Source organism: Dermochelys coriacea, chromosome 3 (assembly GCF_009764565.3).
Source record: "Dermochelys coriacea isolate rDerCor1 chromosome 3, rDerCor1.pri.v4, whole genome shotgun sequence".
In the NCBI taxonomy this organism is placed as follows: Eukaryota; Metazoa; Chordata; order Testudines; family Dermochelyidae; genus Dermochelys; species Dermochelys coriacea.
The window spans coordinates 25,099,606-25,116,286 of NC_050070.1; the positions used below are offsets into that span (position 1 = coordinate 25,099,606).

The 16,681-nt window shown below is 39.5% G+C and overlaps 1 protein-coding gene across 6 annotated transcripts in view; it reads left to right on the top strand.

The window, feature by feature from the left end:
* The window catches only part of CYRIA (CYFIP related Rac1 interactor A), an 83,239-nt gene that overhangs the window by 9,994 nt on the left and 56,564 nt on the right, over window positions 1-16,681 (top strand). For all 6 annotated transcript variants that reach the window (XM_038395148.2, XM_038395146.2, XM_038395158.2 and 3 more), the window contains exons 2-4: window positions 11,739-11,803; window positions 12,200-12,863; window positions 15,034-15,184. The gene's annotated coding sequence lies outside the window, so the exon portion shown is untranslated. The remainder of the gene's footprint in view (window positions 1-11,738; window positions 11,804-12,199; window positions 12,864-15,033; window positions 15,185-16,681) is intronic.

A 16,681-nucleotide genomic window follows, 5' to 3' on the forward strand; every position in this document is an offset into this window, starting at 1 on the left:
GTGCAGTACCAAGACGCACACATTACAAAAGTTTGACTATATTCTGTCAGCACTATGATCTTTATCAACCAAATTTATAATCTCATCAAAAAAGTTGTTAGTTTGACAAGATCTCTTTTTTCCATAAACTCATGTTGATTACGTTAATTCCGTTACTCTCCTTAAATTCTTATTGAGTCTTATTATCTTGCTGGGATTGATGTCAGGCTGATGGGCCTATAATTACTGAGGTCATTCCATTTACCCTTTATAAAAATTGACGCAATATTAGCTTTCTTCTGGAACTTCTCCAGGGCTCCAAGTCTGATTGAAAATCATAATTAATCTTCCAATGACTTCCTCAGTTAGCTCTCTTAAAATGCTTGGATGCAAGTTATCTGAACTTGCTGATTTTAAAAATGTATGTCTTTATTAGCTTTTCTTTAATATCCTCCAGAGGTACTAGGATGAAGGACGTAGGATGAAGCGTATTTTTATTGCATGATGAAACTACATCATCTTTTCCCTCAAATACAGAACAGAAATATTTACTGAACACTTCTGCCTGTTTTGCATTATTATTAATAATGTAGTGTTGTTATGGACCCATATTATTGTCAGGTTTTTCTTGTTCCTAATATTTTTTTTTTTTTTTTTTTAAAAAACCTTATTGTCCTTAACTCTGCTGGCCATAGACGACTTCTTGTGTCCCTTGGCTTCCATAATCAGTTTTCTATAATTTTCTAACTTCTGGTTTATATTCCTTACAATGAGCTTTCCCTTTCTTTTGCTATATATTATTTTTAATTTTTTTGTAGCTGTCTTCACTTCCCCTCTAAGACAGATTGGTTTTTTAACCAGCGCAGTCTTCTTCCTTAATCATTGGATTGTGGCTTTTTGGGAATCTAGTAAGGTGTTCTTAGATGATTCCCAATTATCATTCACAATGTTCTGAGTCAGTTCTTCCTTCTAGGTAATTGGCTCATGATTGTTTTCAGCTTTGTGAAATTGCTGAGTTGGACTCATTCTGCTTGTACATTATAAATATGACTAAATTATGATTACTTGTACCTAAGCTAACATTAATTTTTTGTTCTGTGATCATCTCCTTGTTAGGACAGGTTCTACACTAATACATTTTTTTCCCGTGTTGGCAGTACAATTTTGTAGTTGGGAAATTGTAATCTGTAATGTTTAGAAATTCCGAAGAAATTTTAGTACTGGCAGCATGAGACCTCCAACGTATATCATTTAAATTGAAGCCCCCCATGATAAAATACCTTTTCTCCTATGTATTATGGATAGGGTGTATAAGGAGGTGGTTAGCATTTTCCCTATTGCGATTTGGTGGTCTGTCAAAACATTGATGCATAAGCATTCAAGATCATTTTCTTTTTTGTTATCAGTGACTTGGAAACAGGGAGGAAGGATTTTCTCATAATATTTAATATTATTTATTTAAATGGCTTGTTTCTAGATTGGATCCTTTACATACAATCTGGAAGTTGAAATTGCTAGGATTGTTTCTCTTCTGAGTTGTCATTATTTCTAGAAACTATTAGTATCTAATGCTTCTTCAGCCTGATAATCCCCTCCCTCAGTGTAATTTGATTTCCTCTGTTAGCGCATCATTATGTAATTTTGTAGTTCTGTAGTTCTCAAACTGTGGTGTAGAGTAGACTACTAGTGGTTTCCATAGAGGACGTTCTGTGCTGCTTCAGCCTTGTTTTCAGATCTGAAGGGCTTGGACATCTGTAGAAACAGCTGGAAACAAGGTAGAGCCACCATAACTGACTCCAGTAGAGGCTCCTCCTGCATAGAAGAGGAAATGGGAGCTGTTCATCTACATTACATCTTTTAATATCAATGATGTAAGCTCTAGTATAGACCATGCTTAGGCATTTTCAGCACTGTCTCAGAGTAGGGTTTCACAACATGGTATTGAAAATGTCAGACCTTATCTACTCTAGTGCTGGTACTGGTGCTGTCACCAGTGCAACTGCATCTGTGCTGAATAGTGTGTATGAAATTCTGTAATGTAGACAAGGCTTCAGGGACAGGAGCTGTCATCTACCATCAATGGAGCTACCAATTGTCTCAGGAGCTGTCGGTGAGACAGGAGCAACCCCTACCACTACATAACTCTTGTGGCAGTCCCCTTCTTCCTGCACATAGTTCTGGGTGTGGCAGGCTAGTATTGCAAGGGAGTGGGGAAAGACTCAATAAGTTGGGAGAGAAATAGTTGCAAGTAGCAAGGGGAAAAAGTGTGACTTCCCTCCAATAAAAGGACAAAATAACAAACATAGCAAACACAGTAAATAATATCTAAATACTTTCCTAATGTTACATTGTTTATATGGAAATCATAATTACCACAAGGACAGTTAGTGATTACAAATAAGATCAGGACTGGGATATTGGAAAACGGGGTCCATGAGACTCTCTCAAAGGTAGTCTGTTTGAGAACCCCTGTTAGTGTGATCAGTATTGAACAGATTAGTGTCTATATGGTGTATGTCTTGAGGTTCTTTATCTTTTTCCTTTATGTATTTGCATCAAATATTACCTCTTTTTAAAAATTTTCTGTTCTGTGCTTTTAATCATTTATGTTGGTTGATTTCAGATCTTAAGGTGAGTTTAGGCTATATTGTTTGTTTGATTAACTGATTGATTAAATTTTCTACAAGTAGAGAGGCTCATGGTTTGAATGTTTTTCCTTTTAATTGTATAGGTTTTGTGAACAGATCATAAAGGTTTTAGATATGTGGCTAGTTGCTTATCCAATAATATAATAGGTGTAAAACCAATTAGTTACATTTTGACAAGCATGGTTGGGATTTGACTATTTATTTGTTCATTATGTCATAGATAGTCACACAGTGTCTTTTACTGAACTTAAAGTAAATCTACCTTAAAAAAAAAATTCCTTTTTGTTCTGCTACTGAAGAATACTGTGGGCTGCCAAGTCCTTGCAGTCACCACAATTGTAGTAAATGTTTATACTTTTGTGAAAGCAGTTATTCAGTATGATCCGTTTTATTTATAAATCAAAGGGTTACTTTAAGTTTAAAATTCACATTTAAGAAGCATATTCCTTGCTTATGTTTGAAAATATATTTGATTATTAAAACAAAATTAAAAACATTTGTCACTATTTATGCTGCTCAATGAAAGAGCAAATACTATGGCTATAAAAATTTGACAAGTAAGTTTTCTAACAAATTTTACTTTCAGGTTCTCATGTACTAGCAGTGATAGGCTTGCAAAAAAACCCAAAACCAAGTTGTTTAAAAATGGTCACATAACCCTGCATTTTGAATCATATTTGACCCAACAGCGTCCCTTGTTAAAAGTTTACATTTCTTTCAGTTTTAAGGCTCTGTTATTTCAGATGCTTACACGTGTTCTTAACTTGGCCTGTGATCCTGCAAACACTTACACTTGGTTAACTTTAATTGTTTGCTGCATCATCAGTGCCCAAGAAAGCATAGACAGCTTAGTTACAAAAAATTCACCTGTTGTCACTCAGCTATTTTTACTTAATATTGTATCTAAGTCTGCAGCCCACATCCTATGGGGCTGGTGACTAGGTTGGACCTATAAGTAATCTGTATAAGCAGCTGTAGTTATGCAAATGTGTGCATGTCAGGTGCATCATCTTATGAGTTGGGCCAGGCTTCCGAGTTGTTGTAAGAGTTACTGAGGCCCCAAACTGAACTTTGTCTTGTTAATAATGCAGAACAACAACACTCATTGAAGGCATGCTACAACAATGTGGAATGGCATTTACTTTTCTACAGTTTGGAGCCTTAAGAGGTTGAGACTGTTTTCTAGAAGACCAAAGTTTTGTAAATTACATTATTATTCTCTTTTCTGGTCCTGTTTTTTTTGAGCTGCATTTGTTAAACAAGAGGATGTGGAGGTAGACACCAAAACATTATAGAGCACATATACGTATGTAGCCTAGTAAATACTCTATTACACAGTTTTGTATTTTACTTGCAGTTCTGAATAATTGTCAGAACATCTGACTCCAAAAAATAAATTCATATACTAGTAATATGGCAAATGGCATTAATACAAGAAGGGAATGTTAGGTAAGCAAATACAAATAAAAGACATGTCCTGCATCTTTTAGTTCTTAATATAGTCTTTAAAGTGTAGCCCAGAAACCATGATATATTTTGTGACAAGTAACTGCGTATGTATTAGCAAAAATGTTGATTAATTTTTGTGTTCTACGTTTGTGCTCTCAGTGTATGCACTTTTTTTTTTTTTTCCACTGAGATAGGGATGAGTGAATAGGAGAGCAGCTCACAACATCCTATTTCATGTCATGCTGAAGGGAGCAGCTCTTGTAGTGGTGCTGACTTCCTTCTATCCTTTTGACCATAAAAGGAGAAAAACACTACCATATGACTTGCACGGGAGAGAATCACAAGGCAAAAAATGCATGTTTTAAAAATCGCTTTAGGAAGTTTATTCTGTTACATTGCTTGCTATATTCTATTTCATATTTCTACTTTTGGTAAAAATGTCTAACTCAGATCTGAGGTCTTTTTATGCCCCCCCCGCCCCGAGTTTTGTGCATCTCAGTTATTAACATTTTTTTAAAAAAAATAGAAAGGCCATATTACTGGTAAAGTGAAGAACAGCTTAATTCTTCCTGGGAATATTTGATAGTAACATCTTCAATGAACATCTGCAGAATTGAAATATATTTTGTTGTTCTGATGAATTTTTGTGTTTTTTGTTAAACACTTTGAATTAAGGCCCCAATTGTTCATTCGTTCTTTCCCTTGATGAGAGAGAATTCTAATGGGGAGCTGGGTGTAAAGAGGGTGGGAGGTAAATACCAGCTCTTTCACCAACCCATTTCTAAACCTTGCAGAAACATTTCTCCTGGGGCTGAGAAGAAAAGCTTTCCAGAGCATTCTCCCATCCTGTCAGTGACTACACACACAATCACTCAAGAATCACTTGGATGTTATAGAGTACCATGCAGTTTTGTCAATAGCATTGTTGTTTTTGGCTACTTTAAGCTAAAATAGACCAGCAATTGTGAAAATATGTAGCAAAAAGCTGGGATTGTAGATTGGCAGCTGTAGAAAATCCTTCCATTGTGTGAATATTTGTATACTGTCAAAAATTGCACATGCATTGCACAGTGGGGACCAGATTCTTTGCTGCCTTGAAACCCTGTTTAACCCACTTTGCATAAGTGTAAACGATTAATGTATGCTTTTTTGACTAGGCCAATGATACTCAGACCTCAGTGGTTCAGGAGCCAAATTAATGATCAACATTACCCAAAAGAGCTACAGTTTGAATATCCAAAGTTTGAATATCACATGCTGCAAATAGCCACAGGAGATGCATTAAAGAGCCTCTCACTTAGTCTGGGTATCACTGAAATAGGCAGCCATTTATGTAAACCACTGGAAAATCACACCACTGGTGATTAAAGAGCCATTGTTTTTTTTTCTTTTAATCACAATCAAGGGGAAACTATTGTATTAACTATGAAATTAAAATCTTAAAAATCTTGAGGCTGGTGCCTTTTCTTTAGGGGGAAAAAAGTTCTTTAACAAATTGGTATTAACAAACAAAGAGGATAATCTAGTCTGAACTAACTGCTATCGTCTACATCTACTAATCTGTTTTTGAAACAAGTGAAAACATAAGTAGATGTCATCCCCTCCCTCCATTATTCATAAACAGTAGCAAACATACAACCTCCTAAAAATTGGTGATTTTATTTTACATTCTCATTAGCTTCTCAAAGAGATCAAGTGTCCACTCCAGATCCCCACATAACAACCAGCCATCCTAATGAGTGGCATGGAAGGCCATACGGTCAGCTGCTCTGTATTGGCGTACCTTCATTGAAGATAGTGGATCGACAGCAACTGACAATTTGGCCCAGAGTCTCTTCTGGTATTGGAAGCAATCCAGGTTGATTAGAATGAAGAGTCAGATACAATAGAGATGGGCACACTAGTTATTTTTATTATTAAACAGAGATTGAGAATTTCCATGCTTCTAGGATAGAAGATGCACTTAAAATTCCAGATATTCCCCACAGTGCCAAAAGTGTGGAGAGACTGTTGCCTTTGATCACTATCAATCCACATATTGCATACACTCACTGAGGATCAGGACCTTTAACTTTTGTTATCTAACAAAATATAGCAAACCTCTAATAACACTTTTAACTAAATGTAAAAAGGAGCTGCTGAGTACTCCTGTGGTATACCTGGAAATTCAAAAAGATACTGTCTGCCGTGTCCCTGGTTAATTTTCAGAATTGTTGTTTCTGGAAAGCAGTGTCTCCAGAAATGGAATTGCAGCAACCCCCACTCAAGAGTATTATGTGAAGTATCACTTTTCAGGAAATTGTGATTCACAAACTTCCCATTGATGCTGTGGGGTAAGCTATGACCGGTTTATCTTTAGACTTCTCAAACTATTGGCTATAGGCATCCAGCATGCCGACTATGGCTACTGGAGGAGGCCTTCCAGATAATTAAATTGAAAGCCGCAGCTTGGCGGCACAATGATAATCAGTTGAAACGAAAATTTAACACCTTACACTCCACAATCGTGAGGAATATTATAACCAAGTGGCGGATGATGTCGAATTTGGCTTAGCCAGGGGTGACTTGAAGCCAGCATTCTGTGCCATTCGCAACCTCAGCGGTCAAGAGGCAGTCATTACAGACTGCATCCTGAATAACAGCCAAGGCCATCCATGTAAATCGGATGATGACCTTCTCTCTCGGTGGGTGGAACGTTTAGCAGTGTCCTGAACCATCCTCCAGCTGCTGCTTATTCAGAGTTGGATGATCTGGCAGTCACTGCTGTTCCAGATCCAGACATTTGTACTGATGCATCAACATTGGATGAAGTGAAGTGTGCTATCTCTAAACTGAAAAACAGACATGCAGCCAGTGCTGATGGCATCCCCTCAGAGCTGCTAAAATGTGCTATTGCTTCTGTAACAGAATCACTTCTGGCCATCTTTCGTTTGGTGTGGAGAACTGGAACCCTGCCAACTGCCTGGAAGAACAGTTTTATGATTTCACTCTATAAGGGCAAGGGATCGCGCAGTGAATGTAAGCTACAGGCTGATCACCTTGCTCTCCATTCCAGGGAAGGTATTTGCACGTGTTTTGCTGGCATGCCTGGAGCCTTTGCTACATCGGAAGTATCGTCCCCAACAGTCAGGCTTTACAAGGAACACTTCCACTTTAGATGCCATTTTGGCCCTTCGCTTGTCGGAGAGACATCACAAGTTCCGGAAGCCTCTGCACATAGCGTATGTTGACCTTAAGGCTGCATTTGATTCAGTAGACCGTGTTGTGTTATGGAAGGCCTTAGAGCGTGGGTGTTCCTACCACTCTGCTGGACTTGACTAGAGAGCTGCATAATAGAACCATGGCCCATGTTTGATGGAGAACGGGATGTCAGCACCTTTTACATTAGTATCTGGTGTTAGGCAGGGTTGTGTTCTGGCCTCTGCACTCTTTTTTTTTTTTTTTTTTGTCAGGCAATGGATTTCATAATGCAGCATTCTGTCAGGTCCATAGCCACTGAGATCGGTGATCTCTCTCTCTCTCTCTCTCTCTCTCTGTCACAGACCTTGACTATGCTGATGATGTTGTTCTTTTAGTACAGAGCCCTGACAGGTTTCATGAGGCACTCCAGCATATGGAGGAGGAGTCAGCGAAGATTGGTCTCCATGTTTTGTGGTCAAAGACAAAACTGAAAAAATCTAGGACCAGTCCACCTGCAACTCCAATCTCTTTGAACAACAAAACCAGAGAATCAGTTTCTAGCTTTTGCTATCTGGGTTCTGTACTTACCACCTCCTCCAATTCTCACGTGGAGTTTCTCCATCGGATTGGCATCAAAGCATCTGCCATGGGCCGTCTACAATGGATATGGAATCAACATCATCTTAGTATGACGACCAAATTCAGTATGTATTTGAGCTGTATCCTTCCCATACTGTTGTATGATTACATCGCACAGTGTCCGTGTTTCGCAGACTGGACAAACCTGAAGACTTTGACATTTTGTGTGGAATGTCGTATACTGGGCATAAAGTGGAATGACTTCATCTATAATGCAGATGTTTATGATCGTTTGAGTCTACAGATTGCCAGGGCTATTGTCCGCAGGCGGCACCTTATGCTTTTCGGACATGTTGCAAGGATGCCACAAGACGTTCCAGTGAACGCCATTCTCCAGGAAACTTGTAACATCTGGGATAAAATTCCACCAACTGTGGCGTGGAGGCAGAGGCAGACCCCCTAATACTTTGGGTTCATCAAGTCTGTTCTGATGTTGGACTCAGGCTGTCAAGCCCTTGTGGTTGCACAGGAACGGACCAAATGGCGAATGATTGCTACGGCCAACTGGCTAAGCGTCGAAGAGAAGAAGCCGGCTGTAGGAGGGATTCTAGCCACACTTAGAAAGTAAGAAGTGATATCTGGAAAACACGATGTTAGTATTAAAAATAATTTGAGGGACTCAGTATTGTGTAAGTGGTCTCTTTGGGGCATGTTTTATGTACAGCCAGCTTTTTTAAAAACCAAAACACTTCTAGTAACTTCAAGCTTTTAAATAAAAATCTGTTGGCAAATGAGATTTTTTTACCCTGCTCTGTGCAGAGGATATGCATGCTGGCTAGAGTCCAAATTTATCCCCATTTTCAGGTTTGCTTTGTAGTTAGGGGGGAGGGATAGCTCAATGGTTTGAGCATTGGCCTGTTAAACCGAGGGTTGTAAGTTCAATCCTCAAGGGGGCCATTTAGGGATCTGGGCAAAAATTGGGGATTGGCCCTGCTTTGAGCAGGGGGTTGGACTAGATGATCTCCTGAGGTCCCTTCCAACCCTGATATTCTATGATCTATGATCTATGTAATAGTTAAAATAACGGCACCAACACACAAACATAACCTTACTGTGGCTGTTCCTAGGATTTCCTCTGCAGAATCTCCCTGCTTTTTGAAGATGCTCTTACCCCTTTTTATTATATTAAATTTAAACCACTGGACAAACTTACCTAACCTCAAAGATTTGGCAAAAATACCTCTGTTTCTTTAAGTAGGGTTCATACCGTTGGTATCCAAATGACTTAACAGAAGACTCCTAGCCACAGGTGCAAGGATCTCTCCTACATTCCTTTACATAATAGTTAAATAATACATGTCTGGTATGGCCAAATCCTTACCTTATTGAAACCATAAATCTTTACAACCTCAACATACATTAAGAGCTTCTATCTTTTTTTGTTTTCTGAAATCAAAATACAGAAAATGTGACTTGATTTTAGACCATGAAACTTGGTACCTTAAGTAATGAAATTCTGAGATTTGAGGTAATTTTGTAGTGACCTTATTTAGAATCTGGTGTTTTCTTTATATTGCATACTACCTTATTTAACCATTCTGTTTTGTCTGTGGTCTGCAACAGTCAAATTTTGCAGTCCTGTGTTTAATCTGCTTTGCTTTGCTCTGTGCATGTAAATACTTCACTATTTATGCTCTGAATACTGATCACATGGCTTTCGTTATTTCTTAAACAGTGGGAAACTTTCATTGTAGCAGCTGTATATTGCCTTAAGTTAAACTGGGTGCAGAGTAAGACTGTTCAGAAATCTGTGTGTAATAAGCTTGGCTCCCGGCAGGTTCACTCGACTGTTGTGCTGAAGATACTGAACTGATTTCCTCCTATGCTTCATTTTAAAGTTCATTTTAACCAGCTTTAAATTGACTAGCTAGGTGGCACCAAAATAGTAACAAAACTAACGCATGATGTTTGTCCTCTTTGAGTTACCCTGAATTTGGCAAAATGCTTTTGCTAAATTTGAAAGTGTAGTGATATTGCATTGTACTGGCCTTACAGTGAAAGAGAAACCTACAAGTACACGGCAGCTGTGAGAGAGGTTTCAACATATTGTATGAATCTGATGTAACAGTTACTTGTACATATCTTTGCTTATTCCTACTTAGGACAGAATACTACAGAAAGGGTAATAATTTTAATAACGTTAGCTCTTTTCTTGTTTCTTTGTAATCTAACTAGGGCACCACTGCAGCCACTTTTAAAATTGTATTGAAAGTTTATTTACAATTTTGTATGTAAAGAAGAGTATTATGTTAGAAGTATTCTGCTTTAATTGACAACATAAGAATATTTGAGGAATATTCAGTTCTTAGAGATTTTGCTCCCCTCTCCCACTGTGCACAGTTTCCCAATGGTTGGCATTTTTCTCTCAAACAACCCCAAATGTTACTCCGTGGGGAATTCTGCACCACTGCACAATGCAGAAATTAATGTTGTGCATGCAGAATTTCCTCTTTCCTCCCACAGAAATGGGTTGCAGAGTTGCTGGCCAACACTAGGGGCCATTGAACCTGGCAGAGCCCCGCTCGTAAATAAAAGACACTATTGAGGGAGAGCAAGGGAGTTGGAGGGTTCCTGGCAGCTGCAGGTCCCAGCATGACCTGAAGGAAGGAGGCAGCGGCGCGCAGGAACCTTTGTACAAGCCTGGAACCAGCATCAGGCTGTTTCTCCCTCTGAATCTCTTGACTCTAGGAGGGTGGGGGTGAGTGTCTGAGTGGGACAGATGGAGCTCTGCTGCTGGCCTCTGGGAGGTAGAGGATGTGAGTGCCTGGGCCAGGGGCCTGCAGCTGGTCTCTGGGGAGAAGGAGGCTGTGAGTGTGTGGGCGAGGGCAAGGGGTGGCTGGGCTCTGCGGGGGAAGCGGAAGCAGGAGCTGGGTTATCCTAGGGTAGGGGTGGGCAAACTTTTTGAGGGCCACCTCGGGGTGCGAAACTGTATGGAGGGCTGGGTAGGGAAGGCTGTGCCTCCTCAAACACCCTGGCCCCTGCTCCCTATCCACCCCCTCAACCTCTGACCATCCAACCCCCCTGCTCCTTGTCCCCTGACTGCCCCCCCCAGGATCCCCTGTCCCAAACCACCCCTCTCTCCATGACCCCACCTCCTATACCCCCCCACTCTCTGTCCCCTGACTGTCAGAGGTGTGGATGGGGGGCAGATTTCCCCCCAGGAGTCCCACAGCCTATTCAACCTCCCCCCCCACTCCACACCTCCTGCTCCCTTATCCACCCCGCCACCCCCTTACCATGCTGCTCAAAGCAGCAGGAGCTTGCAGCCCCACCGCCCGGATGGAGCAAGCCACGTGGCTGCAGGGGAGAGTGGACAGCAGGGGGGAGGCCGGGGGCTAGCCTCCCCAGCCAGGAGCTCAAGAGCCAGGCAGGACGGTCCCGCGGGCTGTAGTTTGACCACGTCCATCCTAAGGGCTTCTTTAATTCTCTAATCTTGTGGGAATTTTTGTGTGTGTCTGTATTGTTACAGACATACTTGCTGACAGGTATTTTGAAATAAATTGCCAAATAATTGAAACTGGTGTGGTTATATAGTGTTACTTTGACAAATAAAATTTGCAAAATTTTAAAATATTATGTGCAGAATTTTTAATTTTTTGGCACAGAATTTCCCCAGGAGTAAAATGTGTCTTGTCTCAACAACCTTTGCCTTGCAGGCCATTCCACACATTCATTGCTTGCTTCGTGAAAAGTATTTCCTGACATCTGTTTGCATTCTTCTTTAAATTTTCATTTTATGCCTCTGCACAGATAATAAGACAGTGTTGTGGTGGCACGATCTGTGTCGCTGCCTCTGTGGTTTTTATACACTTCATTTTAAATTGCTTCCTAATTCTTTTCTAGATATATAAACCTCTCCCGGATCAGGCCTTGCATTCTGGAAATCCACCTCATCACTATTTCTTATGGTATGTCTACATATCCCACAGGAGCAAGCCTCCCAGCCTGAGCTGACAGACTCGGGCTAGCAGAGCTCATGCGAGCGCTCTAAAAATAACTGTGTAGATGTTGCTCTGAAGTTGAGGCTCAGGCTCTTGAAACCACCCCCATCCATGCTTCAGAGCCTAGTTCCAGCCCAAGCCTCAATTCAAACATGTTGGTTATTTCCTGTTTAAATTCCTTTTGAGCATCTTTTTATTCCTCTGGTCTTTATAAATGTATTCCCTGTGATGTACCCTATTCCAGTATCAGTCATACAGCAGCTGTTTGGTTTAATTCTTTATGCATTTAAACGTGGGGATTTTTTTCTTTGACTGCAATGAATTTAAAGATTTCCAGCAATGGCTTTTTTAATTCTTTGACAGGACTTGAAAAATTTGACATCTACCACTTTGAAGATGAAGGCAGCTTGAAAATATACCTGCGTTTTCATACAAATCTCTACTCCCTCCAAAACAAACGCATCCTGAGCGTTTTAAACGAATGAGACCTGTTTTGAACTACAGTATATTTAATTATAACATTATTAGCCTACTTTCAATTTAGTGGAAAATTTAAATGAAACATTAAAACTAACTTACCAAGTCTCCCTTTCTGTTTTTGTGCCTTCTTTCCCTTACTGACATCAGTCTTCTGTTTTCTTTCATGCAGTACTAGATTGCTGTTAAAACTGTAAGACTGATGATTGTGACTTCTGCAATTAAAATATTAGTCTTTCACCTTGATCAGCTGTTTTTAAGCAAGAATCTGACAAATTTAGCTCCATGTGTCCCAGTAGTAAAAAGTTTTTTTTTAAAGTTAGCTAACTAACTAACCACTTTTTAAATAGTTTTTCTACAAAATGATTTATATTCTCTCCCGTAGCCAAACCATGACTTTTTTTTCTCTTTTTCTGTAGCAAACTATTTGATATTAAAATATTGTGTGCCAGACTTCTTTTCTAAACTAAAATTTTGACCTGATCTCTAAAACTGACAAATTGCAGTCTCTGCCTAGCTGTCTAGAAGGCTGTGGAACATCTATACAGAGGTAGGGTTTATCTCACGCCACAAAAGTGTTGCTTTTTAATGTATCTGTTTTCCAGAAAATGGTTTCCACTATTAATTCTCAACATCTCTGAAAAATCTGCTGTTGAGTGCTGTAACCTACTGATGCCTTCAAAATTCTTACTAGCTATGATATTCCAAGACCTTTTTTGAGGCTGGCATAGAATGACTAATTAGAATGATTGACTGATTATTTTCTCTCATGCAGTAAATTCTTGGACTCTGGTTAGGCGAAAGGAGATGGATTCTCTCTTTCTATCATGGGGTTTTGTTCAGGTGTGTAGACGTGCAGGCAGAACCATAACACTCTAGCAATGGTGCAGGAATTGGCCCCACTACCTTATGAAGCCCCACTCATGTGTGGCCCCCAGACTCACTGCTCCCAGAAAGGGTTTTTCCCTGCTCTACATCAGCTTCCCTTCAGAAGAGATTCTAAAAGGGCAGACAAGCCACTGAAGGAAAAACTACCAAGGCAGAAAGAGCCTAATCAATTCTGTTTTCCATGGTGGGGAATGGGTGGTTTTTATCAATAAAGGTTTCTTCCTTTTCTCCATATGGATCTGTTTGTTTTCAAGTGCTCAAATTAGGAGGCCTTTGATCCTATCATGGAGCAAGATGAATGGGCAGTTGCTTCATGTCTCTAGTTAGTTTCACTGTGGCTCTCTCTTTCAGACCATTGCTGAGCTGCCTGAGTTCCTGCTTCAGGGACCCTCATCTAGCCACTTGCCTCTTCCTGGTATAAGTCAGACTTCTTCTTTTTTTAATGCCTCAGAAATTCTTTTAGTTGAAAGGCAGTGTTGCACCTGAAGTGCTTTAGTGGCTCTATTTGTTGAGCAGGTGTATAGCTGTCTTCCCCCTCCTTTCATCTCCAATAAGAACTGATTAAATAGCCTGTCAAATTCTAAAGATTTGAGGCTTCTTTCTACCTACTGTTCTCTGCTGAGGTCCTAAGCTTGCTTTACCTCAAGTGTAAATGATCACCCTCCACACACACACTCTCTCCGTTGCCTCAGAACACTAAACTGCTTTTACTAGGTCACTGTGGGCTAGAAAACACAAAATATGGCAATCCTTTTCAGAGAGTTCCCCAACTTGTGCAGCTCTTCCAACTTTTCTGCCACTCATCTCTAACCAAACAGGAACTATTTTTTTAAAAAGTTAAACTATTTTCCCTTCAGAGTTTGAAAACAAAATTCACCTTCAGGCAGCAATCAAGCATGAAAAATTTCAGTGAGTGAAAACCTGTGATTAGATTGGAAACAGTTACTTTAGATTCTACTGTAATGACAGCTATAGAAGTGCAGCTCTGGGATTTCAGGAGTCAAGTTTTCTCCCAGTAACTTATTTGCCTGATTAGCTCTGCCTCTAAACTTGCACAGCAGAGGGAATAGTAAACCTGGATACTTCGAGAAGAGACATCTCTCTTCTACTACCATATTAGAAATATTGTGGTTATGGGTGAACTGGCATTTGAATTCCAACCTTTTGTTTAGTGGCTAGTAACTTTTTAAAGTTGATTTTGTGTCTGTATGAGGAAAAGCATGAGCCTTCAAAAGTAACTTCATAAACAAACAAAAACAACTGTGCAGCTGTTCTTGAGTATGGAATGAATGGTGGATTTTTAGCCATAAAAAAGAGAGATTGTTACGCTAGAAATAACCCTTGTGTTTGGTTACTTTGTTTTTCCCTAATAGTGATGTGTGGTGGTTTTTTATTTTATTTTTTAAAGCTTTGGTAATCTTCTGAAAGTATGAGAGCCAATCTCAGAAATCTTCCACTATGCAAAAGATTTTGGCAAAAGCAGTTAATGTAAATACTTATTTTAAATGAGTATAGGTATTATGACAAGCAGCTAAATTTTACAAGTCGTGTCTCTCGCATTCCATAATTTAGTTGAATTCTTAACATAATGCACATGCCTCGGCTGCATGAAAACCACTTGCAGCAATTTAATCCCAACTAATGTGTTGAGGCAGTTCAACAATAGTTGAATATTTGCATGAATAAAAATTCAAATTAAATATTTAAAAAATTCAGCTCTGCCACACCTTTAAAATTGTTGTTCTAAGTCTGTTTTAACAATGTTCCAAATTTCACTTTTTAAAGAATGAGTAAAGGCATTCTTTGATAACCCAGTTTGTTTTCTTTTTAAGGTAGGGAAGTGTCATCTGCAAAGCTGAAGAAAAGGAAAAGCATAGTGATTCTGGGTGTGATTCCTGTGCATTTTATGTGATAGACGGATGCTGAGTTTTAAATCCATCATTCTAGATTATTGAACCTGAACTGGAACTACTACCTTACTAGGTAAGAAAATTGCTAAGTGTGTAAGTGATTTATATGCCTTTTCCTTTGCAGTGTTTAAATGAAAGTAAATATATATTGTAGACTTGTAGAGTGTATATTTTTGTTAAATGTGTTTGGCTTTATTAGGGGTGCCTGCACTTCTTAAATAATTGGTACAGTGTCCCCATGAGAGAGGCAACAGCTCTGCATGGACAACTTTAAAACAGCTGGTCGTCAAAGTATATTATGGAACTTTTAGTGCCCAACAGGTTAGAGCACTGTAGATTTATACCCCAGCTTGCGATGCTCTAAGTTGCTTTATAGATAATCTCTTAGTCTCCCTCCAAGAAAAGACTTTTGAGGCATCATGAATGAGAAGGGAGCCTGGTCTGAAAGACCCTACAGACTCCATGGTACTCTCTCCTTGACGATGACTTCTCCCATCACACTTCTCCTGGGGGGAAAGCCTTGCCATTTGGCTACTGCTGTTCACCCCGAGGGGAACAGAAACTAAAGAGGAAAATATAATGCTCCTGTTAGCAGTATTAATGATGTACAAGTTCTTGAAAGGAAATGTTCTGGATCTCTAGGGCAGCATGCCGCAGAACTGTTCTCATCAGCTCTGATTAAGACAAGCTGTTCTTCACCAGTTCTTATTCTTAGCTTGTTTGAAAACTTTGGCAGATGTTAGTGTTTGAAGTGGACTGTCCCTCAAATAGTGACTCCTTGTCAAATCCTAAAGGGAGGGACAATTTTTTGTTTTCTTTTCATAATGTTTATTTTTGTGAGACAAGGCTCATTAGAGGAAGTCAGTTTGGGCTAGTGGTTCCTAGCAGAAAGAAAAAGAGCCTGCAGCTGTGTGGAAATAAGTCTTTAGGATAGCTCTTCTCTACTCTGTCAACAGAACAGCTGTTTTGCATTATCCAGCATGGTATGCTATGAGCAAGTGACTCCCAAAAGAAACATCAAAGAAAAATCAGTGTTACGAGCCGAAACAAATCAGTTCATCACATCAGAAGTCTGTGTCATTGGGGATGTCAACAAAACAGATTTGGTTCAGCCACACTCGGATAAACCCAGGGAACTCAATGCTAATATTATAGATGTGATGTAAAAGGAACAGAATAGAACCACCAGCAAATTTAAGGATTCACTTTAAGGCCAGAAGGGACTAAAATGGTCATCTAGTCTGACCTTCTTTATAACATAGGCAATAGAATTTCACTCAGTAAGTCCTGCCGTAGAGGGAAGTATTCTCTACCATGTAATGTGACGCCATCAAGTCCATAAGTAAATACATACTGTATTCAGTAATCAACATAGATGCTTTGGCATTTGGGTCTCACTTATTTTCTTTCTTGGCCCACATAACGGGGGTCCTTCATGAAAGAATCCTATGGAATTTAACAGAAAATTATTACTGGCAGATTTCCACAGGATTTTTTTAAGTATAAAAAGTCATAAAATATAGAGAGGATATTGCTCTCAATTAAATTCTAGGGCTCATGCTTCTTTAAG